The sequence below is a fragment of the Asterias rubens genome, chromosome 1 (genome assembly GCF_902459465.1).
Source record: "Asterias rubens chromosome 1, eAstRub1.3, whole genome shotgun sequence".
Taxonomy (NCBI): Eukaryota; Metazoa; Echinodermata; class Asteroidea; order Forcipulatida; family Asteriidae; genus Asterias; species Asterias rubens.
The window spans coordinates 21101032-21128347 of NC_047062.1; the positions used below are offsets into that span (position 1 = coordinate 21101032).

The following is a 27316-nucleotide window of genomic DNA, read 5'->3' on the forward strand; positions in this document are numbered from 1 at the left end:
CCTACTTGTTGGCATTAGGTATCCCACGAGGAGACACCCCACCCCTCCCGCTTCCCTTGGAATCTTGATGCATGAACATATTAAAAGCTTCCTCTTTGGATGGAAGTCCCAAGTTCACTTGATTGATGTTCTTAAACCTTTCACTCCCAGCTCCTCTGGTTCATGAACAACAAACAGGGGCAACAGTTGACAAAAAGGTCTGAAACTGGGATAAGAATGCTTGGAGCCTCTTGTATTACCCCTTGAGTTACAGGTTTCAAGGAGCTTCTGTAAACAGTTTACTCAGCGCTAGAAGAGTATGAGCTCAAAGAGCATGATTTCTTGAAATCTGAAGAAATCAACAGCTTTTTCATCCAAGCATAAAAGTATCTGGTATCAGATAAAATTCTGAAATTTCTCATCCCGTAGACAATTCTGTCGCCTCCAAATTACTGCATACTGCATGCAATACACATGTTGTAGAAAATGAGATCGTGTTAGCAAAAATAGATCTTCCATTGCCTTTGACAACCCAGTTCAGATTGTAACAAGTTCCTCGTTCCAGCTCCTCCCCTAATTTTGCTGGTTGATCTTATCTAGGCTATTTTTATCCCAAATCAAAGAAACTTATGATTTCCTCACCTTCTTCCATTCACAGGTTTCTCTTGACATTTCTGAGGATCCATCTCATGTGTAATGATGATCATAACTTAACCCATCATACAAAACCCATCCTTTATCCATGATGGCAGAATCACAGCAGTCAATAACCTTGCTTTCCCAGGAAAGACATATTATTGAACTTCAGACCAGGTAATATAAATTAAACATGTCCACTGATCAGATAATTCAAACTAAGGGCTTCCTAGTCTATAGAAGCCCTACTATAGGCACCACAGTGTAAACATCCATTTGCTAAAAAATTCACAAACTCCAACGCTCGGATGGCCAGACCTCACAGGTGTGTTTAACATTAGAGGTCAAAGTCATTCACCTACCGCTTCAATAGTACACGTACTGTGGTTCTGTATACGGTGACTTGTGCCATGGAAACTTGACTTTACTGCCATAATATGCAATTTTTAGTGGCAATGCCAAGGTTTGTTGCAGCCCCATAAAATTCAAAATGACAGACAGCAAAATGAGTTATATGTCCATTAAAGTTGTAATGGCAGTACAACCTTGAATTCCTTAAAGGGAAGATGCATGTTCTACAAATAAGACAATGAATTCATCACTGATTGAAACAAGTTACCCAATGTGCATCCAGAAATTGAAAAAAGTAATTAGCTGCTGCTGGTTATGTGCTTGCACTATCATCACACAGTGCACTTTTTGTATAGTTTGTGTTGCTATTCATGTAAGACTCTGTTCTGATTGAGATCAGGAGTCCTTTGACTACATGTACTTCCAATGCAACTACTGTGCATGTCCAGGTAATTCTGAAATAAAGTTTGCAACCTCCACAGCAGTAGATAAACATAACGACAAGTTCTTATTATACTCGGTAGTCTACCTATCTCAATCTACTCTGCGGTGCAGTAGAGTAGCATGACAAGTACTAACAACAACAATCTATAATCCGCAAAGAAGTAAGCACATTGTGTTCTTGCAAACTAAATACATCATAACTCCACCACGCAATGCTTCAAATCACTTTGAACAGCTACATGATGTCTTTTCAAGATAATGTCCAATGGTCCAATCAATGCATTCAATGTACCTGTACTTTGTTTTGTTTATAAAGACACACACACACCTACCTGTAGAAGTCGCAGACTTAAACAACAACAAATATTTCCTGTATGTTTTCCTACTCCACGATGTAAACAAACTTTCCAAACTTAACTACTGACAATCTGAGTTGCTCGTTCCTGCAATTAGTCTCTTTAATCAATACCTTGTAAGCATAGCATTGACATGCACCATCAACCAAGTACACATAATTACACTCGTAATATTGATCCCTTAAAATTGTTTACACAGTGGGAACTTATTTTCACTGCGGTTCCCCTATAAGAACAACTGAATAGACCCAGTGTGCCATGATATATCAGAGTCCACACACAAACAGGGACAATGGAGAGGGGGATTATTGCATTCTTGATGGAATTACGCTATCCTTACGCTATCTGCTTATTGTGCCGTCCGATTGTGATGAAGACAGCATAGAATAAATCATACAGCAGCATTGTATAACAACCTTTCTATGTATTATAACCTTTCTCTAAAGGTCTTTTTGAAGTCTCTCTGAAAGTCAATTATTCATAAGGCATTTTAGTAATCTAAACATTGGAATTTAAACAACTTTAAAGAAGATTTCTGATCCTACAAAGAATGTAATCCTACATAATATATGAAATTCTAAATAGAAAAGCATCCTGAATGTGTCCTATATTGTTCATAATGATGACTGTGTTTGTTGTTATTTTTTCAAGGAAAATGTCTTCCCTCCTCAATTTCCAATAATTGGTGGTGGACTTACTGAAGCATTACCTCACAGGTAAAAAAAACCATCGATGATATGAAATGTTGGATTTAACTTGTAGGAAATGGGTAGTTAACCCCTCGGTTGACCTTACAAGTGATCCATGAGTGGAGTCATCCTGAGCAGATAATGAGTACACAGTTTCAAGAATTACCACCCAATCCCATCACATCGATAATGTGCACTGCATAGGAATTGAGTAAGTTTTACTCCAGTATTCTGTAGTAAGCCAACCACCACTCTTTCAAGAAAGTGTTCATAACTTTTCATTGTGTATTTTTTCAGGAAATACAGCTGAGTCTTCAAACAAATAATACCAATTGCGAGAGAACCAATGAGCTACATTGTACACAGTACATGTAGCTCACCAGACTAAGGTATACATTAAAAAACATGTCACATGTCGTTTCACTATAAAACTTGGCTTTGCAAAAATATGCCCATGTACAACAAATATTATTACATACAAAACAAATCTCCAAAATCAAAAGAAAACCAGATTCAGACAACTTTGGTCACAGTATTTGTGAGAGTCAGTGGAATTGTTCATCAATCCAAATGTTTGTAAGTCTCACAAATCATTCATAAAAACTTCTCACTCACTCAAAAAACCAACACACACAAACAAATCAGAGTAACTATTTGTTTGCACATCATCTACACAACAAGTTTACATGCTCCTTCAACACAAGTCAGGCCAGCTGGGGCCGATTTCACAAAGCAATAAAATTCATCGCAAGACAAATTTTCAGTATCACCATAGAGATTTGTATTGTGACATCACACTTTACTTAGCAACTACGATTGATTTGAAGTTACGATCAATTTGAGATCTTTGTGAAATCGGCCCAGGCCTTCAACTTGGCTCTTGCAGGGGCACAGCAATTTCCTTCTGGTAAGGGGCACTTCCATACAGTAAATTTGGTTTTTTGAACTTTGAAAAGTGCAGTACAGCAAAAGCACAGGGCACCACGACAACTGCTGTTGGTACCACAGATTATTTTGAGGCATGACCTGCAGTTCATTACAGGGTCAACCCAACACTTAACTGACATTGAAGTCCTCCCTACACAAGGATTAATATCTCAGGTTCCTTGGGGACGTTTTACACAAGGACTAATTTTCAAAACCAAGCCCAGACTGAGCATTCTTCTTTCAGGAAGTACCAACTTAAACACAAAGCCAACGACTAATGACCAATTTCCTTCAAATACCTGAAGGTTATTGTTAAAAGTTTCCTGTCATTTCTAAAAATGTATCGTGTTATTAATAAGTCAAGTACAGGCATGCAAGTCTGTGGTGATAATAACAACTTCCCCGAGACCAATTTTTCAGAAGAATGTCAACATCCATGTGTAAGTGAAAACTGTACAACTAGGCTAATCATTGTACGGAAGGGGTTGTTACAACTCAAATGACTATTGACTCTCCTCTAGATTAGAACATTAGAATAGGTCCATTTTGATGAAACCACTGTTGCCTTTAATCCTCTAGGACCTGTTCCATAGTCAACATTTTGATGACAGCAAAGAATGCTTTTACCCTTCCTTTAAAAATAGGCCAATAGTCTAACTTTTAAGAGCATATTAAAAGCAAAGAATACTTATGTCCTTCCTGTCCCTACTGTAGGATGGTCCAACAGTCCAACTTTGATGACAGATCTATCATCTGTTTACAAACAGAAATACTACACACAACCTTTTATTTACAATTATCCTATGTATCAGGAATATCTTGTTTGACCCAGAGCACATTTAACACAATTTGCACAAAGTTTACAAATGTCCCTGATCATGTTTATTCACACCTCCTGTCATCAAGAAACCCCCCCTACAGAAATATGATGCATGCCAGTAATAACTCAATCCCTAGTAGTGTCCCAGTTATGTTTACTCAGAGAACAGGTGGTGACAATGATATTCTATCCCAATGTTTCAATGACTGATATTTCCCAGGGAATATTTTGGAAATTGTTGAGTAACTCAACCCCTTCCTGTTAAGTGTGTTGTAACTTATTCACTGAGCTCCATTTATTGCTTCTGGATTGATGTGCGTGTAAACAAGTCTCCATAAGGAACACAAATATTTGCACCATAATGAAAATATACCCCAAAAAACGTAATTTACCAGCAGCCACATGACTTAGTGTACTGGCCTCAAGTTCTGGTTGCCTAAATGTCACAAATGTGGGTTCGAATCCTATTCATACCGTCCTTGTATCCTTAGCCAAAATATTGTCCCATAAATTGCTTCTCTTGACCCAGGTGCAAATTGTGTTTAAATGGTTGAGATTCATATGTGTTTGATAGATGTTCAAGCCAAAATAAGCAGCTTGAGATTGTCTATGCCCCCAGGGGGAGATGAACAAGTTTGAGGAAAGGTTTAAGAATGCCTGAAAAACAGTATCTCCATTAAAGCTCAAAGGCAGGTACTTCGCATTGACATCTTCATCTCAATATGCTTCATCTGACTTGACTCTGAAACAACAAAAATGATCTTAACACATTCTGCCACAACACACGATGACTTTCATCACTTCACTGAAACAGTTTACTCACAATGTAGGTAATCGACCAAACTTACAGAGCAACAAAACATAATCACACCTTCATACCTGAATTCCAACATCACCAGTCTGTAATCAATTTACAATCAAAAAACATTTCAGCAATGCCTCGCTCGACCTTCCCTCCTAATTTACTGGAGAGTTCAATAACTTTCCAATTCCAATACAAAAATATCTCCTCTTTCAGCTTCCAAATTCCACATTACCCAATATCACAAATGCTTTTGTGTTAATAAATACAACCTCAGTCTTTCTCCCTCAAACCCAAGGCCTTAAAAACAATGTTTAGGCCAAGTAAACAAAAATACCAGTTGATCGTCCGGGTTTTTCAAAAAAGAGGAGGATGAGGGTATTTTAATTTTGTATTTCTTTTAAAGGTGGGCGACAAGCATTTTAATTCATAATAGCCACAAATTCTTCAACTTAAATTCACTACTTTCTTCATGTTGTTACAAATTCTTAAAAAGATGACTAAATTTAAAGAGAAATACACAGAAAATGTGTCTTTTGGAAAAAGAAAATGTTATATAAAAAATGTTTTTAAAATAGGATGAAGGAGGGGAAGATCAACCGGTATTTTTTCTTATTTGGCCTTACCAACCCAAAACACCTGGAGGGAATCCAAGTATGGCCTTCATTTATAATGTCTACACTGCTGTTTTGCACCCCTGTGTGATCACAATTTAATTCTCTTGTCTGTCTAGACCAGCACACCCTGTAGCCTCAAACAATGCAATCTTCATGAGCAAGCTCTCTACCTCAGGGTTCCCATTCTCTCAATCAGAACACATCTGAGGATGCCTCGTTAGGTAAAATCAAGGTTATGTGCCAAAATGAATCTTGTTCGTTGGCAAGCTTCCATAGCTGGATGATGGAAGTTAAATGCTACCCCGCTATGATCAGCCTGAATCCAAATTATAATTAACCTACTGCAAACTGAATAACCAAAGGACACCAAATGGAGAGACTATAACTTGGTGTGAATACTTGCCCACAATGTAATTGACAACTTGCTCAAATCAAAGTACTTAAAATGTTCCCAAGTTCTCAGAGCATTTTGTGTCATTATAATGAAGGTCTTTCACATATCAGCTTCACTCAATCAAAGTTGATTGATGGGTTTTTTGTGAGATAAAGGAATGAGGTTAAAGGTGCTCTGAAATCTAGTTCTCTAGTAACATAACGAATATCCATCAACAACCAGTATAAAAGTACTTACAGTTGAAGCAAATGCGAATTGGAGGACACAGATGGTCAAGTAGTTTGTGAGTACAACACTCTCACTGTGACTCTGTGACTTGTTGGCCAAGTTACACCCAAGTATAATCCATGCCCTTGTATTAAGTGTTGCAGTATTAGAACTGCCCAGTCCACTTCCAACACATTGATGGATGATTACACTGTATCGGAGAGCGACACAACAATGCTACTGTGTGAAACCATAGAGCTAGGTGAACGTGAACTTATCCAATACAGAATGCGCAAGCGTCCCATCAGACACCCCCTACATCCATCACATAGCCTAATACCCAGTATATACAGCCTTGGAAAGCTTACCAAAAGAAAAACACTTCAAAAGATTTGGTTCCACAATACGTCCTCATTATGTGAGATGGGGGGGGGGGGGGCTAGTGAATGAGAAGCGATTCAGTGATTGACAATGGGGTTAAGCGTAAAGGTAATGCACTGCAGGAAAGCACTGCAGGGGGAGACTGGGTATGTGTTGGACTCCATTTGGGTTTGTGTTCAACATCAGACCCCTAGCTGTTGACTTATAACACTAAATGAAGTCATGCATAACGAAAGAGACGGTACTGTATTCTACTTTGCCTCCTCCATGGTGACATGGGGTGAATCGTGTACAAATAGACCTACATGGCATGAATAACAACATTGGAGTACCATGTAAAGTACTTGTCTATTTCTACCTCCATGCCCTGATGAGGCCTCTGCATTATTATGTACAGTGTATATAGTTCATAGTGTTAGATCATGGTTAGACCATGGAGGTGGGAAATCTGTATGTGGCATGAGCAAATATGCTTGGACCGACACCAAAATCTGGGGTACAGTGGACCTTGGGAGAACAACTGACTGAGATTTGGGAAAGAATAACACAAGGATGCATGAACAATGCATTCATGGAAAACTACTGTAGGTAAACAAGATACCTGCTGATTGGTTCAAGGTAGACCATGACATGAATATTCATAGAATGGTACCTTTGCTTCATGAATATTCAGACATCACAATGCTGTGAAAGCATCAAGAGAATAAAGAGCGCTCTTGAATATTCAGAGAATGCTCTCCCTCTAGATAAGATCAAATCAACAGAACTAAGCTTTCTCAAAGGCAACAAATAAAGCTCCTTTCTACTGTGTTACTTTCATTTCAAAACATAATGAGTTATTGTCCCAACATTGCTTTCACATCCCAACTGTCTTGGAATGTTTTCATAAACAAAGCGTAACCTACTCATAAATTCATGTCCTGCCTCCATGAAATCCCTTCTTTAATCCATTCTCTTTAAATTTATACCCTTAAATTACAATTCTAATGGGTATACTGTACATTAGCTGTAAACAGTGCTATTCAACTATAGTGCAAGGTCTGCTCCTTGCTCTGTGTATGTCCCTGCAGGTACACAATAATGCAACTCTGAAGAATTTCTACCTCCTGTCCAAATTCCGTTCCAATAATAGTACACTGTGTGATAAATCTATGTGCTGTACAGAAGTGTGCGTTAGACTATTGGTCTCAATTAGTTTAAGTCTATTTCTACCTCCATAGTTCAACCTGCTCTTGTCATCATCAGGATTTTTTCCTAATCTTTTCCAAGGCAGCAAATAATTAGCGGGACAAGTTCTTATTTGGAATATAGGTGATCGACAGATTCCAAATCTACTCCACTGCATTAAAGGATTTGGGTACCTTTCCAAAATGTCCATAGATTTACATTAAACTTACAGGGTTTGAAGATAATGATAGTGGAAAGCTTCCCTTCAACTATACTGAGTTGCTGTAGTTTTTGAGAAATGAGTAAAACAATGTCATGGAAATACGTTTGTAAATGCTAAAAATAATTTTCATGACATTGTTTTACTCATTTCCCAAAAACTACAGTACCTCAGCACGTAATATTTTCATGGAAGCTTTCTACTATCATTATCTTCAAACTGTGTAAGTTTAGTGTAAATCTGTGGACATTGTGTTTTTTGTCCTACAAAAGTTACATACACCATTTAATACATGTATGTAGCAGGACAAGTTTTTATAAAAGTTATAAAAGAACAATTCTACTTATCCAGTAGATAGCATCCATGGGGTTATGGCAAGTCACAAGTGTATTCCCGATACTTCACCCAAAAAATACCTCAAATCATATCATGCCAAAATTGTTTTTCATAAACTTTTTGGGCAGACCCAATGCCTTTCTACTATAATGAAAAAATTTAAAAAGCGATAACTCTCAGCAGTAATGTTTTTCAAAACCATATAAAGATTTGTGTGAGTCATTTCATTCAATTTTAATGTCTGCTGAATCTGGTGGAAGATGAAATCTAAGTATCTGTTCCATGTTTTTTCGCTCTATTCTTTCAGAATGCACGTATCACTCGGCATCCAGCGAGCAGAGGTGAACCATTAAAATGTTCAATGGAATACCTAAAAAGGGGTGGTATTAAAATTGCATTGAGACTGATTTATGAAACTTACATTGAGGCAGAGCATAGACCCAGATGAATCACATCACGTCATATATCTCTCACTCAATTCTAGGTCAGTCGGACATGAATCAAAATGTTCCGTCAGTGCAGGTGCTGTCCTTACGGCACTTTTTTCTTAAGCGCCCAAACATTTTGTATAAATCGGCTGGGGAGGCTGATATTCTCTATTGGATGCCCTTGATGGTTTCTATATAGATTCCCATTATGGTAGGATTAACCCTCTGATGAGAGGAGGCCACATTTATGATGCTTGAACCTCTTATGTCTATAAATGTCTTATGTCAAGACGTCTATAAATGGACCTGCCTAAATGCTTGATTACATTTTAATCACCATCAAGAATGCTATTAAAGTTCAGGCTAAACTTTTGATTAATTTCACAGATGGGTTAAGAACTTGGCTGCCAACAAAATCACTCCAGCACTATCATTTTTTTATTAAAAGACAAAATCTGTCAGTGTTTTTTATCACATTTTACCTCAAAGCCGACCATCTCCACCCAAACCAACTGGAACCAAATGTTCATCTTTTGTAAACGTTGATCGTAGAAACTTTTTCAGAAAAACTCTGACATCTCTCCGAGTATTTGTTTCTAATTACAGTTTTCCTGTCTTTATAACTTCTTGTCGTTCAAACTTCACAGATGGAAGTGACAGTAGGGTCACAAGATCCCATAACAACAAAAGTAACACCTTGTGAGATCCCAAACTTGGCCCTCCAAGGAAGTGAAGACTGCCTACGCACTGATGACAAGACATTTTCACAATTTTGCCTTTCAAGTTAATCAATCAAAGTTCTAAATTATGTTAGTTCATCTGTTCATCTAACTTTGTAGGCCTGTATGTTTCATTTTTGAAAAGGCAAGGGCATCAAGGCATTTTCTCCTTGGTAAAGGGTAGTCTCTATTGTGAAATTTCTACTAGAGCATTTCAAGGGCACAAGGCAATGAGGGGGGGGGGGGGGCAAGGAGGCACTCACCTCTGTTGCCTCTTCAAGTATTATACCTAAACTTTGTTTTGTTTGAAATGCATACATGTCTGCTTTTTAACATAAAGTATTAAAATAATGCAATTTCTGGTGATTTGAAAAATGATGCAATAGACCCTATTAGGACAGTCATTTTCAAGCACTGTATATACTCTCAGTATTTTCCTAAGTCATGTGAACAAAATCCACAGGCATTTAAGCGAACCCATGACATTTGATATTCTAGAGTGAATGTCTGAAGGAAGACATTATCCAATCTCCTTTTTATCAGTAGAGAAAAATTGAGATTGCATTACATTATAATTAGTGCCTCTTTTTGAGTCTCTATGTATGCAAAAAAAAATTCTGATGCGAACAATTCATTGCATCTCACTGAATGGACTTTGATCTGCTGTGTTATTGAATATCAAACTTCCACTGAAAGCTGAGGAAACTGTGAATATCCAGTGTTCAAGCTATTGGAAAACATGCTCAGCAGTAGACCGTTTATTATCATACTGCCACCATCTTGGTCATGCTCCTTGCATCCAAGACCAATAATGAAGGTTAATATTCATTGTACAAAAAGGAACCAGACTATTTCTCCTTCCAGCCTCGGTTTGATTACACTGATTGGATAGGAGAAAATCAAGATGGACCCACCAAAAAAACAAAAACATTTTCTGTAGTTGTTGGTACAAATGGACACGTTCAAAAGTATTGGATTTGGTTCCCACCTCTATCTCGAGTCTCACCCCTTTATAGAGACTCAAACAGGGAAGCAAAACATATTCAGAAAACCAATCAGAAAAATCACAGGCCTGAAGTGGAATTCCACGCAGGCCACAAAGGTCATGGTCTCTGTTGCCCCTGGTCTTGGCCTCAGTGCCCCCTCAAAAGTATCTCTTGAAGATTTTTCAATGAGATTGGAAGTGCCCTTTGCAAAATGAAATTGGCCTTGCCCTCTCAAAGATGAAATTCAAGGCCTTAAATCAAGGATCCTTTGATAAATCAAACCAAGGTTTGTAGTCACAGCCAAATGTTCCCCAGTCAAAGCAAAATAAATTGCCCCCACATAGTGAACCACACTGTGAAACTAATATTCATTCCCCAGTCTTGCGAAATATGTCAATGGATCACATACATTGATCACGTGCATTAAATGGATTGCATTCATCATTAGACATGAATTTATGAAGCCATATTTCATGTAAAATGTACAACATGTACAGTGATTACAGAGGAAGGCCTTCCTCTCCGTGTAGTAATCCACTTCCTCTCCGTGGAGTAATCCATCGCGCATTTCTTCATAATATATTGTGTTCATTTGTGTGCGTGCATGAACGTACATTTTGAACACGCACAGGGAATAGAGCCGACAGGGAATATGAGTTTAGCCATCAGCCGTAATTGAATTGACTTACTTATTATTTCTTGTGATATTGTTTCCTCGGCACAATTATCTAATAAATTTGTGCAGTAAATGGAAGTACAATTTAACATCCAGGAAGAGGTTACATGTGTTTAGCCATAACCACAAATCAATAGACTGCTTGCATTTACGCGTAACGCTACAGGGAATGCATGCTGTGAGGTCATGCACACGTTTTTATGCACAAAGAACAGCTATCCTCCAAAGATTTGTATCCTTCGGCATCAGTGAGAGAGCTTTTTGGCCCTCAGTGCGGGCGCTTTCTGGGAGTTTGACGTCATATGCAAGGGGTCTGTCGATACCTTAGATTATCATTTAAAAATAAAATAAAAATAGTGTTTGTTTTTTTACACAATACGCAAAATTGTTCACTTTTAAATTGTATTTCTTTATAAATTTGTTTGAGCTGTACATCAGTGTACATTTTACAATGCAGGGAGTGTCACACTTTAAGTTCAGCCAGCAACCGCATAAATGTATTGGTACCTAAGCATACAAAAAACACAGCACAGATGGACACATGTCACCAAGACACCGCTCAGTCCTTTAAACTGTGATGCAGTAATTATGCCAAGAAGCAATTTCACACTCTGATAAACATGTCACCTCCAATGTCACAAATCGGACTGTGGGGGAGCGACCGAGAGAGATTTCCTATTCAGACGGCTTTCCACTTCAATGCTAGAATTTTTCTTAAAGAAACAAATACTGAAATTGAATTCTATAAATAAACCTCCTCTTTTGTCACCTGCTGAGGTGGTGGTGGTTTCTGTACTATCCTTATGGCTCTCCATTCTAGTGTTTACAGTGACCGCAAAAGTTCATTTTGGGGGGCACAATACTGTGAAGTTACATCTATCAGAACAAAGGATCAAGTTTGCAGGCTACTTGAACTTCACCTCAATAAAGTTTCTTTTTACAAAACTCCAAAATGGACTACTTATAATTCAATTCCATTCAATTGCAGGGTGATAAAAAGCAAACTCAAGTCTCTGTGGCTGGCAGCCAATAAAAATCAAAAAATAAGTTTGGGTCTCCCTTTCCGCTTTCCGCTCTTTTAGCAAACAAAAGAATAATTTATCATAAATATTGGGGTTCCTTTTGCTAAGTTTTGTGGTGGTACAATCTGGGCTGAACTACAAAACCTATACACACAATCATCATTACAAATCCTATGGCTGATCTTTTATGACTTTACAAAATAAATCAGTGTTTACCACACACACAAAAAGACATTAAAACTTCTATTAACTTGTGAGAATATTCTCAATTATTCTAGGTTTCTACTCCATCACTAAAAGAACATTCTGTATCACAAGCATGACCCCCCCCCCACCATGGTAAAATAAACATAACTTACCTCTGACGTCTTGTAGAGTGTTTCTTATGTCCACTTCAGTCAGCACTGAAGATGGTTGAATCAAATTTCAAGAACTGCAACAGAAGAAAAAAAGAGAAAATCTTTATTAATATTACAATTTGCCTATGTTTTTTTAATTTTTTTTTTACAATCTTAAGTCTCAACACAGGTTGTCGAGGCAGTTTCTCTTTAAGCCGCAGTCTCATGGGTCTTGTCCATATTCAACAAGAACACTGATGTTAAGCAAAATACAATGTAAAACATTTCAATGGAATAATTTTATAATATTTTGGAATAACTTGATAATAAGCAAAACACAGTGTAAAAATATCATTGGAATCATTTTAACATAATTTTGAATAATTTGATAATAAGAAAAACATGATACAAAATATCATTGAAATAATTTGCCTAACCGGCTTAGGAAAAAAAATCCTTACAAATCTCCTCTTTTTTATTGCTGCGACAATGAACTACGGAGCTTCATATGACATTCCACTCAATGTAATCAAATCGATGAACCCAGAACCAGACAGAACAGCAATTAGTCTGATACCTATTTCTCTAGTCATGAGATCAGTACCCAGTGTTGCTGATTGACATGTATACATAAAGTATAATGGCGTGAACGTAATTTTCATTGGGGGGGGGGGGGGAGGTAAAGATATTTGTAATGGGAGGGGGGCTATTTTACTGTATGGAACGATTTATTTGTATTTTTCTTTTATCTCATGGAGAGGGGGGGGGGGGCTGCAAGGGTTCTGAAGAAGGGGCCGGGGGGGGGGGGGGGGCTCCCACTCCTGCCCCTAGTTATGTCACTGTCCATGTATAACCTTAAAGCCTGAACATAACAAATGAGTACATTTGATTGTAGTCCAGAACAAGTGAACCTCAAGGTTCTACAAGTTTCCACAAAAATGAAGAACACAGAGATTAAAACATTCCCAGAACTAGATGTTAACATGGAGAAAGGACTACTAACCACCTACGTGCACTCTATAGTGCTGAAACAGACAACAACATCAACATACCTAAACATAAAAGAAAAACCTTGTCAGATCTTATTGTTGGGAGACCGTTCGCATTCCATTCTTCAGAGCGGACAATAAAGACAGCCTCACAACTCATCCACATAGAATTTTAGAAACACACCTTGTCCTGCTATGTCCCAACAAAGACTTCTGACCTCCATTAAACAAAATCTGTAGGCAATAAAATGTAGCCTTTCTTCTAACTGAAAATATCTTATAAAGGGAAAGTACACCATTGGTCTTTAAAAGAGTTTTTGAACTCCCCATCTTTTACTATTTCCCTATGAACAAGTCATCAGAATATGTGATCATGTTTCAATGAAAAGGGTGAAATATACAGTTAGTTCTGTCAGGATTTTTGTGTACATTTAATCAGATTATACATACTACATTATTCATATAAGCCAGCATTCTCCAGAAGACAGTCAAAGCACACAGACCGAAACGTTGAGCAGTACAAGCCGGCTATTCTCAGAGCTACCACTACTCACCAAAGAAACTTTTACATGGCGTCACTGCAAACCTTACTTACTTAGCCTTATTTTGTTTTCAAATAAGCATATAAAGTCTTCATCTATGAAATAAGCGACAATGATTTAGGGGTCTTCAAATGCTGTTTTCTCAACTTGGACAGTTTTTCAGAGGGGAATTTTTTTTGAATGAATCACTGGCAGGCATTGAATTTCGTCCTTGAAGGGGCACTTCTCTGACAAAGATTTTAGTTGTATTGGAACTTTGTGTGCAAAAGCACAGGGAACAACGAAAATTGTTGTGTGTGCCATGAGTATATTGTGAAGCCTGTACTGCCTGGCATACACACACACAATGTTTGAATTTTTCAATCAGTAAGTTTACATAAGAAATATTTAAAAAACGAATAACCAAAGTTTTGTCTGTTAAGTTTTCAATGCTGAGTAATGGTACATAACCAGGAATTTCCATCAGTCAAGATTGAATTACAGCAACTGTGGCAGACTAAAAAAAAATCTATAAAAAAACCTAACCTAGCAGACTTCCTTCACATGACACCATTACCAAATTTACAATCATTCTACTTGTGAACTTCATAATTTTGGTTGACCTTCAAATAGGTCTCTTGGGGCTTCCATTTTGGAACTGGCCGTTAGAGCCGTTTGTCCCTGTAAAACTCACTGTAATGCATCCTCTGTCCAAAAGGTTGGACCAATAAAACTTTTCAGTCTGTTCTGCATACACTTTACTGTGTGAATCAGATACCTTCATACATTGTACATAGGATATAATTGGATTTTAGGATACGATTTTCTTCGTACATGCACAGGTTTTTTTATTACAGATGTAATTCACTTTAAACAACAAAACCAGCCAAACTGAAAAGCAGTCTTTTGAACAATTTGTGGTGTGTGTCCAGAACAAGGATGTAGGATTCTATGTCCTTCTTTCAGGCATGAAAAGTACCCTTTTCCAGTCACAGAAGGCCATCATAAAAAAAAATGCTACAGACAAACAAATATGGCATTACTGTCGCATTTTATTTTGCTAAAATTACGCCAAATGCTACGTTTCATTATTTCAATGTAGAATTTAACCTTCCTATAAAGGCAGAAAAAAACGATAAAACTTTCACAATCAGTTTTCCTGAAACACAATTCTGCACATGAATGGCTTATAATGGCTGCCCTTTCTCATTTCACTTTTAGCTATGTCACTTCTTTCTGGCACATGGCAAAATTTAAACTAAGGATTCATAAATTGAAGACAAGCTAAAAGCCTATTTTGAGTTCAACTTGATTCTGCAAACTTACTTCACAGTTCCAACAAATGCTGCATGCTGTGGTAATTAGAGCTAGGGCAATCCAATAGTTAGTGATTAGTAACTAGACTCCTCAGGGCAACCCAATATGACCATCCGGGCAACATAACCAAGCAGTCTGGACATGGTACCGTACTACTTGTCTTAATCAGACAACCATGTTCCAGGCAATCAGTATACTCTTACCACTGGGGGGCCATTATCAACTTAATGGACTCCCAGAGGATCGGAGGCAATATAACATTGAGGTCCAGTGTGAGTGTGATGCTGTGGGCTTCTGAGACAAAGGCAGCCAGGGCAGGCTGCCAGTACTTACGTTGTACATGTACATGTACAAGTATGTATTGCATGTTGCTCTATGTTCCTTGATCTGTACTACCATGGAGCTATCTACCATGAGGAAAGAGACCCAGAAAGTATTACAAACAGTTGAGGTCCATCGTCAGGCAGTGGACTCAAGTTCAGAGGATACCAATTTGATTCAGGCAATATAACATAACAGTCCATCATCATGCAGTGGACTCCTGGTGAAAACAATATGATTCTTGACAACATGTAATATCGTGGTCCATCATCTACAGTTGACTCCAGGAGCAACAATATGATCGAGGCAATAACATCCCGTTGGAGGGTTCAAATCTTGAATGCAATTTTCAACTTATTTCTTTGGTCTTTTTAGGTTCACGTGTTCACTGGTAATCCTAAAAGGAATACACCTGTCACTCAACAACATCATCACTCTTGCTCTCAATCCAAGTATCAAATAAATTGACACAAATAATCACAATTTATATATATATAAAACATTAAATCAAACAGGGTCAATTTTCAAACATACATCACAACTACTTCACAGCTCCCTGTAGAATGCAATGGGGACAATATTCCATAACAAATCAACAATTTGGCATGTGAATGTAAACAAGCTTTGTTGAAAGCTCTACCCTAAGGGAATGGGTCCATAATGCACCAGTGTGACCAAACAAAAACACTCAGAAATTGTCTGGTGCAGTAAAATAACTGTGGGAGTCCCCTTTTCAACTCATGCATGCAGAACAGATGACATCACAATGGGGAAATATTTCTAGATTATCTTTAGAAAAAAGGGTCTCGAAGGTGAAGTTGGGCAGTGACTAGAGACCCAAGATTGAATGTATGATAAATAGCTGATGACTGCGGCCGTAAATGCCTCCCTTTAAGACGACATCAGAACACTGCCGAGGCCCCTGTTGAGTTCTACCCAAGTTTGATTTGTCTTCCAAGACATCCTCTGCCTTCAGGACAATCCTGTTTTGGATTGATTCATCTTGCCCTCCCAAGTTCAACATGTATTTTTAACTTGGCTACTAATGTCCTCAAAAACAGGAAATTGTAGGGTCTTAAGGTTTCAACTTCCTACATGTACTCTGCTTCAAGTTTCAGTTGTCACAATTAACCTCCAGCAAGCAATGACGGCTCGGCGCCAACTCAATATCATCTATTGACAGTGACGCCCATCAACGTCAGGCCCTATACAAAATGTTCAGTACAAACACGTACAAATATTGTTTGTTTACCATTTCCAAGTTCAAACATTATGCAGGTCCCATTGTATTTACCAGGTTAATGCTTTTAAACATAGTTACTGCACCCAAAATGCTTGTACTTTAGCAATGGCAAGGTGCCACAATATTTAATCCACTCCACCAAACTGGTAATCAAAAGAAAAACCGGAAGCCTTTTCCATTGTTTCCTTAATTTATAACATTGCGGCTACATTTCTAAAAATAATATCAAATAAGAATTTTTGTTTTGTATATACTAATTGTTTCATAAATTTCTGCTCAAACCCATACTCTGCTGATCAGAAACACCAGAGTTGAGTCCGGTGTACTTAACCGTGCTAGTAACAAGTCAAAAGTTCTCATCACTACATCATAACAACACAAAAGTCAGAACCCCAATCCCCTTCAAGAAGGATTTACTTCCTTTCGCAGGAATTCACCAAGAATGTCCCAGCAAAAACAGATCCAAAAAGGATCAGGCAATTTACACTTGTAGCTTAAAGAAGCCACAGCTGACATGACACATGCTCTAAACATAGTTATGACAACGTAACCAAGGAACAAGCTGCTCAGAAAAATCACAACAACTTTAACAGTCCTCCGGTAATCTCATAACCCTTCAGCCAAGGTTAAGATGAAGTTAAAGATGTAGAGAGGAGTGCTGGTTACTACATTCATGTGGAAAACTCATGAACGTAAGGGGGGTTAACACTGTCAGGGGCAAGGGGGTTAACACTGTCAGGATTTTTGCAGGCATCATGGGGACCAGGGAGGCAAATGACTGTATGAGAGGGCTTTCAACAGCGAATTTCTTACATCCTATCTTATATTGACTGCTTGTACGTACTGTATCAATGACCAAATAAAAGTAATATAATAACAGTTTGTTTAACTTTTTTCCCATCATGTAAATTTTGTTCACACTTGTCCCGAGGCATTCAAAAATACTGTGAGTTGCCTCCATGCCCCATGTCAATGCCTTGGTGCCCCTTGTTATTACATGTATATGTTCCAGTAGAACTGTACATTAAGGGAAATTGTCTTCCCCTATACAACAATGAATCAACACTTTAGGTAGATTAATGTTGTTTTAAAATTTTGTTTTTGAAAAAGTACCTGTAAATTTAATAGCTGGTATGGGCTCCTTTGATTTTTTTTTTTTTTTAAAGCTTAAAGAGTGCCCGCGTTGGAGATAAATGATATTTGGTTCTTGGGAAAAAAAGTACAAACATTTTATTGAGGAGAAGGGCTCACCTACATAATGGTGTGGACGTTCATAGACTTTCCAGACTACATAATTACAATTTTTCTGGTTTTTCCTAGTGCAGACAAAATTGGACATTCGACTTAATTGGGAAGAATAGCATGCCTGTCTATTGTGCTTAGTACACTCACATATTATGTATTTCACTTGTTTGACCTCATCTTGTACATGTAGGCCATGGCAGTGTAATATGGCAAAAGCTTTAACTGTAGGTACACTTCACCTCAATCATAATCATATTAGCTTCATGGAATCCCATTCTGGTTAACCATTACCAGGTAAGGGAAGATTTTCATTGAAAGTTGTCAATCTTTAGTGTTTTTTGCCTTTTTAATGTACAGCGCCTTTGAGCAATTTTTGGGATATATGGCGCTTTATAAATGCTGTTATTATTATTGTTTTCATTAATCTGTCTTTCGTTCGCGTTCAATTTAAAGCCACACCCACCCCAGTACAATGCATCTTTAATGTTCAGAGTGTGCATACTCAAAATGGTTAAACACATCCTGCTTCTGTCTCATTTAATAACGGTTAAATGCGTCCAGTTACTAAATTTAGAAAAATCATGTTCCATTCAAACACACCCAGACAATTGCACTTATCAGATTGAACTTAGAACAGTGTGATTCACAGAGCATTTCCACTTTTTAACTATTTAACCGGGAGAGTCATGAAACAAGGAGGAGAGTGTAATGAATCTTTTGAATTTGCAAAATATTTCTATTTTCCCCAAATATTTGTTGAGGGAATTGAAAGAGGACTGTTGCAACTGCTTCCTTTAACACAAGCTCACGGTCAAATTATAATTAGTGAATCATGCAAGGTCATTGCTTAAAATATATCCACTGGACTCGGGCTGAGTCTGCGACAAGCACAAGTAAATTTAACATAAGGCCAGCTGTGTAGTGTTTTCCTCTGACAAGGTATGCATTTAACTTAAAGTTTGCATAGTTTGTTAAATAGGTTTTCAAACTCAACATCAACACAATTACATCAAGTCTTGTGTGAAGGTACACCATGATGTATGTCAAGACCTGGTGAAGGTTCTGAGACAAGCCCTGAGACCTACTGCAAAGATTTTCTTGAAACTTGAGCTTTGCCAAAGATGGTCCAACATCCACAAATCTCTTGACTTTTTGCTGACTATTTACATTCCTATCCACTTCACAAGGACAATTCTTATCAACACTTCTCAACAAATTGACCTGCATGTATTTATGATGAATCTGTTGGAAATGGGAAATTCCACAACCAGAAATCCCTTGAAGTAGAACCAAAGATCAATTGCTTCGTTAAAACAAGGCATTCTTTGCCATGGTCCTAGACATAACAAATAATTTTTTTTTGTATAGGTAAGCCATGTATTGAATGTCACCATAACAAGCGGGTTTGTTTGGTGGCCTGATTATAGGGGATTGCTACATGTACAGTACTATGTAGTTTGTAATTCTACCTCTATCGTCTCTTCATTCATTGTCTGTATGCAATCAAGCTAAAACTGTACATGTACGCATCCCAAACAAAATACATGGATCATGCAAGCCCCATATCCATTATACAGTATATCACTAAGGGCATCTCAGTGGGGGATTTTAACTTCCTACTTAAAAACAATTTCAAGAAAAACCAAGGCAAAACAAGGGGCATGAAGGCAATCAACTGTATTGCTCAACTCTTTTGCCTACAAAAAAGTGGAAAATGTTATTACTAATAATATGAAAAATCCATTAAATGCAATTTGCCAAGGTCAAGAACAGGTGAGTCATATCGTGGTCAGACTAAGCGTACAGGACTTCTGGTACCGTATTGAACACTTGCCTACGTGCACTACTATACATGTTCGACCACAAGTAGGATTTGTTCAACCACCACAACCTGTGACGTGTGTTGGGCCTCCTTGTGTTGATGATGGATTTTTCATATTATTAATAATAATATTTTCCACTTTTGTAGGCTAAAGAGTTGAGCAATAGAGTTGATTGTTTAACCACCACAACACGCATGATACATTATGCATACTTCAATGACTGTACATGTACGTACATTTACAGCATATATCAGGCACACTGACACATGTTCAAATGAAGAGAGCGATCATATGAAACACTATGACTTGTTATAAATGGGCTCACAAAACCATAGAGCAAGGACAAGGACACACTTCACAGGATGCTAAACTGCAAACTGTTAAAATGTCAACATATACAACACTGTGAGATTTCCAGGAACTACAACAATTCACATGCAAGCTTTAAAACTACATGTATGATGTGTAACCCCCAAAATCAATAGACATACCAGGTAGACGCACAGCTGTCCAAGGAGGTTGTTTTCCGGAAGATGACAACTGTATTATGTATGTGAACTAATTATCTGTACATGTAATGATCTAGTAATAGTACGCCCAACACACGTCTAATGCCAAAATGAGTCCGTGTACATAATTACAATTTGTACTATATTTTTAACCTTGGCAACCTTTCCAGATTACTTACCGTTATATTTAGACTTGCTTCTTGAGCCAAGAGGAAATCCCCCATTCAGTGGATGTCCGTTTGCTTTTGACTGTACAAAAACTGGCTCACCCAGCACAGGCAGTTATTATTATCTTCTGAATGAATTGTGTGTCTCGCTCCTTTGCGACTTGGCTTCAGGTCAAAAGGAAATCCCATAGAAAAGAAAAACCATAAGATCCGTGGCGTTGTATGTTTTCCCTTGATGTGTACCGACTGATTCACAGCAATTAATATGTGCGGCCAATTCAATTTAATGACATGTAAGTAGCGAAGGAGCACATGTACAGTATGCACGGACTGCAGGTTACACTACGATCGACTGACTGCCAATTCCTCTTTTCTCGTATGAAGGAGGGGTGAGTCGCTGTGGTCACAATGACTGTACCTAAACTGGTTATTTCTTTCTACGCCTACAGGCAGGGGACAAGACCATTGCAGTCTTTAATGAATACACCATTTTCTGTGTGCGTTGAGAGAGAGAGCCTGACTATACTGTACAGTCATACGTAGTGTGGGTGGTTGAGCACTTTGTATTAGAATGGGTAGAATTCCTGTTAAATAAGTGGTTAACCAACATAAAAGGCACGTCGCCTCCACAGAGCGTAATGTCAAAAGGTACTGTAGCATAGATCATAGAACACTCTACATGGATCAAAGAGTGTTTTAATGAGAGGCCAACACTCGCATAATGCTCTGTCTGAGCTGAACATTACAGACCCAGCAGTGGCATACTAAGAAAGCAATGCTATCCGTTACGGCTTCAGGGATAGATAGAACCAGGGGTCCTACACTGTGGTAGAACTTTCACTTTGGTTGCATGAGTATCTCACTAGTTTATAATAGGAAATTATCAATGCATTTATCTCCACCACAAATCTTGACAGTTGACTTCCGGATACCGGTAACACAATGAGAGACTGTTGTTTCAATGACAAAGTGCCAAGTTAACAGCGGGGCTTCATTCTCAACAAGACACAGTGCAATGTACATGAGTAATATTACATGAATGAACAGTACATGTATATATAATCACAAATGTAGAACTGAACACTACACCTCGACACTCTACCCTTTCATGAAATTAATATCCAAAGATAATGCGGGACAATTTAGTTTTTAGTTTCGCAATCTATCGCTTCCACATGAAAACATAGCCAGTGCCTATCAGGAGTTTAACTAGTTCAGGAAAATCCAATTCACACGTTGTCGATGGGTGGGAAATGATCTCTGGTCACAATGGAAGGAAACAATCGTCTCGCACAATGAGAGTTCATAAATAATTCTGTCTTTGATATTGACATCAACATTTCAGAATTTGTCATAACAAAAATATTTTCACTTGAGGTCAATCTATTTTTAGGAAAAAGAAAACAGTGTGTTTCTTTTTGACTGCACAACTGTCACTTAACAATTGTTGTTTCCGTCGAAATGTTCTTATATATAAAAACAGAAAACTACTTTTTTGGGGAGGAAGTGTTGGGTATAAAAACATGCACATTACTTGCATGGTTTGTAACCTACATTTACACTGTATGCAAAGTAACCTGTTTTTCTTCAGAACTAACTTTGGGGTTAAAGTCTTTCCTGACAAAAAGCTCTCAAACTATACTCAAATCTTAAAGGAGGTACAATAGGTCCATGTATGTCTGTTGAATTAATAGCATTTCTACCCTTGTAGAAACCCCATACATTATATGAGCTTTTGGGAACAGTAGCCCCAGTGGTAGAGAAGTAGATCAAGTACCATCATCTTTTTACACCTTGAGAAAATAACAACTGTGATTGTTTGTTTGGTTGGTTTATTGCCTACCAGACATAAACAAGTCTGAAATCAGAAAACAGCCAGAAATTTCTCCACCCTGTAACTTTAAAAATCCAAGTAAATTACCAAGCAACGAAGGAAAACATTCTCAACTAAAAATAATAAATTGTAAAATGCCAAGTGCGACAACCAATTTTACAACATCTTTTCAGTCCAGTAGTCAAAATTAATTTTTCCTAATTAAACCCCCTTCCAAATTGTACCAATCGGCCATGTAACATGTATTTAAAATCCCAGCTCTGTTTTCATTAAAATGCTTATCGCAGTTGGGCACCCATGCGATGACCTGCGTGTTAGTTTCCCCAGAAATTACTCAGACCTTGTGCGTTGGCTTCGTTAAAGGCACTGGACACGTTTGGTAATTTGTCAAAGACCAGTATTCTCACTTGGTTTCTACAAACATGCATACAAAGTAACAATTCTGTGAAACTTTTTGACTCAATTGGTCTTCTAAGTTGCAATAGAATATAAATGAAAGGAAAAAAACCTTTCAGATGCATAATAAAAGGCTTCAGCTGAAGTAATTTATTAGCCTATATGAGTGAAAAATTATCTCTTTCTCAAAAACTATGTTACATGTACTTCAGAGGGAGGCTGGGTTCTCATCACAATGTTTTATACTATCAACAGCTCTATTGCTTGTTACCAAGTACGTTATGATGCTATTATTTTGAGTAATTACCAATAGTGTCCGGTGCCTTTAACTGCGTTCACTTTCCAGGCTGAAAGAATTTTGTTCATTTCACTCACGGGTAATTTCCACACAGCGGGAATAAATTCCGTCATGGCATAATCATTTCTCTGATTGTTATAACTTTGGATTGTATTGCGCGGTATTAAAATACATGGGTTTCTCACCATGTGAAAACAAAACCACAGTGCACTGTGGTAGATGGATATAATTATATATTGATTGTTTTTTCCCCCAATCAATTAAACCCAGTCAATTGTACATACCTCCTGCATTCCATACTCAAAGCTGTTAATTTACAGTGTCAGATGTAGGCCTACAAATTACCAAATGCACAGAATATAATACAGGTGAACTGAATCCATGTGACCATGAACTTTCATTTGTAAACGATATTGTGGGAATTTATATTTCAAGATTACATGAACCAAATGTATTGAACTTTGGGTGAACTACATCATCTAAAAGGGTTCATTGTTAACTCAGGAGTAAACTTGCTTGCGAATAAACAAGCATTAAGTTTACTGATGTCATAATCACATACCCAATACAATTTTACACAATGGTACAGTCACAGGTTAAATTTATGGTATCTCAAGTTGAATGAACTGGTTAAATCTCTGTCTGCAAGGAATAATCAACTGGTATGAAGATTTATAGGATTCATACTTTTTGTATACTAGGGTTTTGCACCATGTGAAATCACGACCTGTGAATTATAGGTGCAATTTCCTCCTTAATGAAACTGCTGAAGCATGGACTTGACTATTTTACTGATTTCAATAACAAAGCTGGATTTTTTGGTTGCAATTATTGTACAGAGGACACGCATCCAACTGATGAGGGCATAAGGGACCCTTCTGTGCAACCCCCCCCCCCTCCCCACCCTTTATTTAATAGCTTCCTGGTTTGCATGTGGTTTATGTACCCGGTTCTAAAAAATAACCTACCCACCCACACCATTCAAAAAGTGTTCAAAAACTTAGCAATGGTTGGAGCAGACAGTGATTTTCTCTGGGTTTTTTTCTCAATACAAAGTTGTGTCTGTGCTGGCAGCCAAAATGGCCCTTCTGCAGGTTCTAATGGCCCTGGCAGGTTCCTGGCAGCCCATCATGCTCCCAGTAACTCTTTTATAGCAAAGTTGTTTTGACTAGTATTCTGTCTTGCACATTATTATGTTTATTGCCTCATTAGGCTGCTGAATAAACTATCCAGTCACAGCCAACAATGGGGACAGTTATATGCAAAGTAGCCTGATAACCAGGGTGGGTCATTGACACACCATAAAGCCAACTTGTTTTCTTAGAGTAAATCCCTTTGATGTGATGGACAATATAACTCACACATAGATCCTTGTTATTTGATTGGTGGAACACGCATCACGTGTCATCCTTTGATGTCTTTTTGCTGTATATTTACATTACTGTAGTGTACATTGGACTGTTAGAACCAATGAGTATGGAAATAATATAGGATAATGAAGTTGTCTACGTGTAGACACTGGACACCTTTGGTAATTGTCAAAGACCAGTCTTCCTCTACATATGCAAAAAATAACAAACCTGTGAACATTTGAACGCAATTGGTCGTCGAAGTTGCAAATCAAATTCAAATATTTTAATGGAAAATTACTTCTTTCTCGGAAACTGCATTACTTCAGAAGGAGCCGTTTCTCACAATGTTTTTTTTTACTATCAACAGCTCTCCATTGCTTGTCACCAAGTAAGTTTTTATGCCAACAGTTACTTTGGTTAATTACCAATAGTGTCCAGCGCCTTTAAATGGATTATTTAAGAATTTTCAGAGTGTGCGGTAGACGAGTTTCCACATCTATTTTGCATTTTGTTGTGCAAATTTTTCAAATGACAGGGAGATCTATGAGTTGTTTTGTTGTCGCCATGTGGTCAGTCAGTGCTCATCCAACATGAAAAGTGAGCTGTCTACCACATGAGTCTGACATACTTGTTTATTGCGGCTGAACGGTAAAATGTGTGCCAGGAATCCGGATGTTTTTAATGACTGCACACACACGTGTGTCTTTCAGGACTGTCAGGACTGCATTTATTTTTAGCACCCCTCCACCCTATAGATCATTGCTTCAATTTGGAGAGGATCTTCCTTTGGAACAATTAAATTCCACACATGCGTTCACATCACTCGCTAAATAACTCCTCATTCGTGTACATAAGTCATGGTCTAGTTGTGTCTTCAGGATGAAGGTTGTTGCTTTGGCAACCAGGGAAGGTCAGAGACCCGTCATACATTGCAAATCATCACTTGTGAATTAATCAGTGTCTAGTGTGTATTGTCTGTGGAGAATTCCTTGTGTAATTATACTGTCATCAAAATGCTGGCATTTCTGATTAGTGTGCGCTAAATGAATACATCCTGGATTAAGGTTACCTCCTTTTCCTTTCCCCCCAAACAAAAATAAATAAATAAATAAACAAATAAAAAATCTAAACTGAACATCCAATGCCCAAAAAGAAAAAAAGAAAAACCATAAATGATAATCATAATTAATAAATTTAAGCAAAATAGAAAGAAAAAACAGGGGGGGGGGGGGGGGTAATGTGACAATATTTGATTGATTGAACAGACTTCTATGCAAGATTTATGCATTACACATGTATGTAACTGAATAATGGGCCCAGTTGCATGAAAGGCATGATTTTGTTTCCTTTACTAGTTATTAATTAAAGCGGTGTATGTGGGAATCCCAAGGTCCTCTATAAACTTTAAACACAAGCGAGACTTGTCCATATCTATATTAAAAAATATAAATACAAATAATCAAAAAAAATGTCTGAATATAACATCACTATTTAACTTGAAATCAATAATTTCAATGACACTACTGTTTGTCTGTAAAATAGGGTTCCCCCTGGTTTGATTCCTCTTTCAGTTTCTACACCCTCAATTCAATTCAATTCAATTCAATGTCTCATTTCCCCTTAAAAAATATACCAGACATTTTAAAATGCATAAGGACAGATCATGCTCAAAATTATCAGGTCTGAATTTTTATTTTTGAGACGGCAGGGCCATTTTCATTTTGAAAAGTCTTTGGGAAACTTCTGAAGGGACACCAAGCCCAAGACAGGGGGCAACACAGGCCATGTCCTTCAATGCCTGCATATTGTAATTCTAGGCCGGAATTATCACATGGTCACTTCACATGAAATGCATTGCGTAGTCTGCTTCACAACTAACAAGATAGAGCGTGTATCAGTGAATAAGCTTTGCATATTAAATATCTTCGGTATGGGATTCACAGTACCATCAATTTGATGCAATTGTGAACACTCACACTAAATGGGGATGTTTAATGCAAAGCTTAGTACAGTGGCCCATGTAATTAGAAGACCTGATATTACAAAAAAAGGTATTATAAACAAGTGTGCATAATGTAAAGCAAACGCAATGGAGGAGTGTGTGTATTCTGTAATATGTGCCATTGTCCAATGTCTGTACACATACCCTGCGATTTTGCTCCTTAATGTAGAGTGGTTCAACAAAGCGTGTTTGATTTAGATTCAATGTCAAACAAGGCAGGGGCTTTCTATCCACATAATGTCTACTGTCTGGACACGTAGACACTGCCCAGTCATCCCAGATCATGGGTGAAAGGGAATTTCTTTTAGGACTGTGTTTGAGAATTAACTGAGATGTTAAAACAACTTGCATAAATTATCTTCAATGGCATCGGGGATAAAGAACTTGATCTGGCTAAGCCCTATAACCTACAGTCTTTTTATTTTTTATTTAAAGAATATCTTTGTTTCCACCTGAACAGCTTTCGAAGCTACAGTGTAAAATGTACATTACAATGTATTTATCATCAAGCTTGATATTTGATCCTTGGAAAAAAGTAGGGCAATTTTTTGGAGTATAAGAGCTGACCTACAGTACACATGGTGTAGGCTTTTATAGACTTTTGTTAGGAAGAATGTTATGCCTTTACTGTAAATGTTTGATTCTAATATTTTACTTTCATGTTGGCTACTAAATATCTGTACTGGGCGAAGAAATGTGGGTCCTATTAAATTTGCATGCATAAATCGCCATGGATTCTTCAATCTCCTGTTTTGTTTTTGGCGTGTTTTTGTGAAGAAAACCGGCCGGGAAACCTCATTTACA

The 27316-nt window shown here is 37.7% G+C and overlaps 1 protein-coding gene across 4 annotated transcripts in view; it reads right to left on the bottom strand.

Moving 5' to 3' along the window:
• Positions 1-27316, bottom strand: part of LOC117290542 (disheveled-associated activator of morphogenesis 1-A-like) — an 83090-nt gene that overhangs the window by 39291 nt on the left and 16483 nt on the right. For 2 of the 4 annotated variants that reach the window (XM_033772002.1, XM_033771980.1), the window contains exon 4: positions 12517-12590. The gene's annotated coding sequence lies outside the window, so the exon portion shown is untranslated. Of the gene's footprint in view, positions 1-6252; positions 6517-12516; positions 12591-20642; positions 21108-27316 lie in introns of those variants that run through there. The other 2 variants (XM_033771989.1, XM_033771996.1) reach the window with 2 other exon arrangements.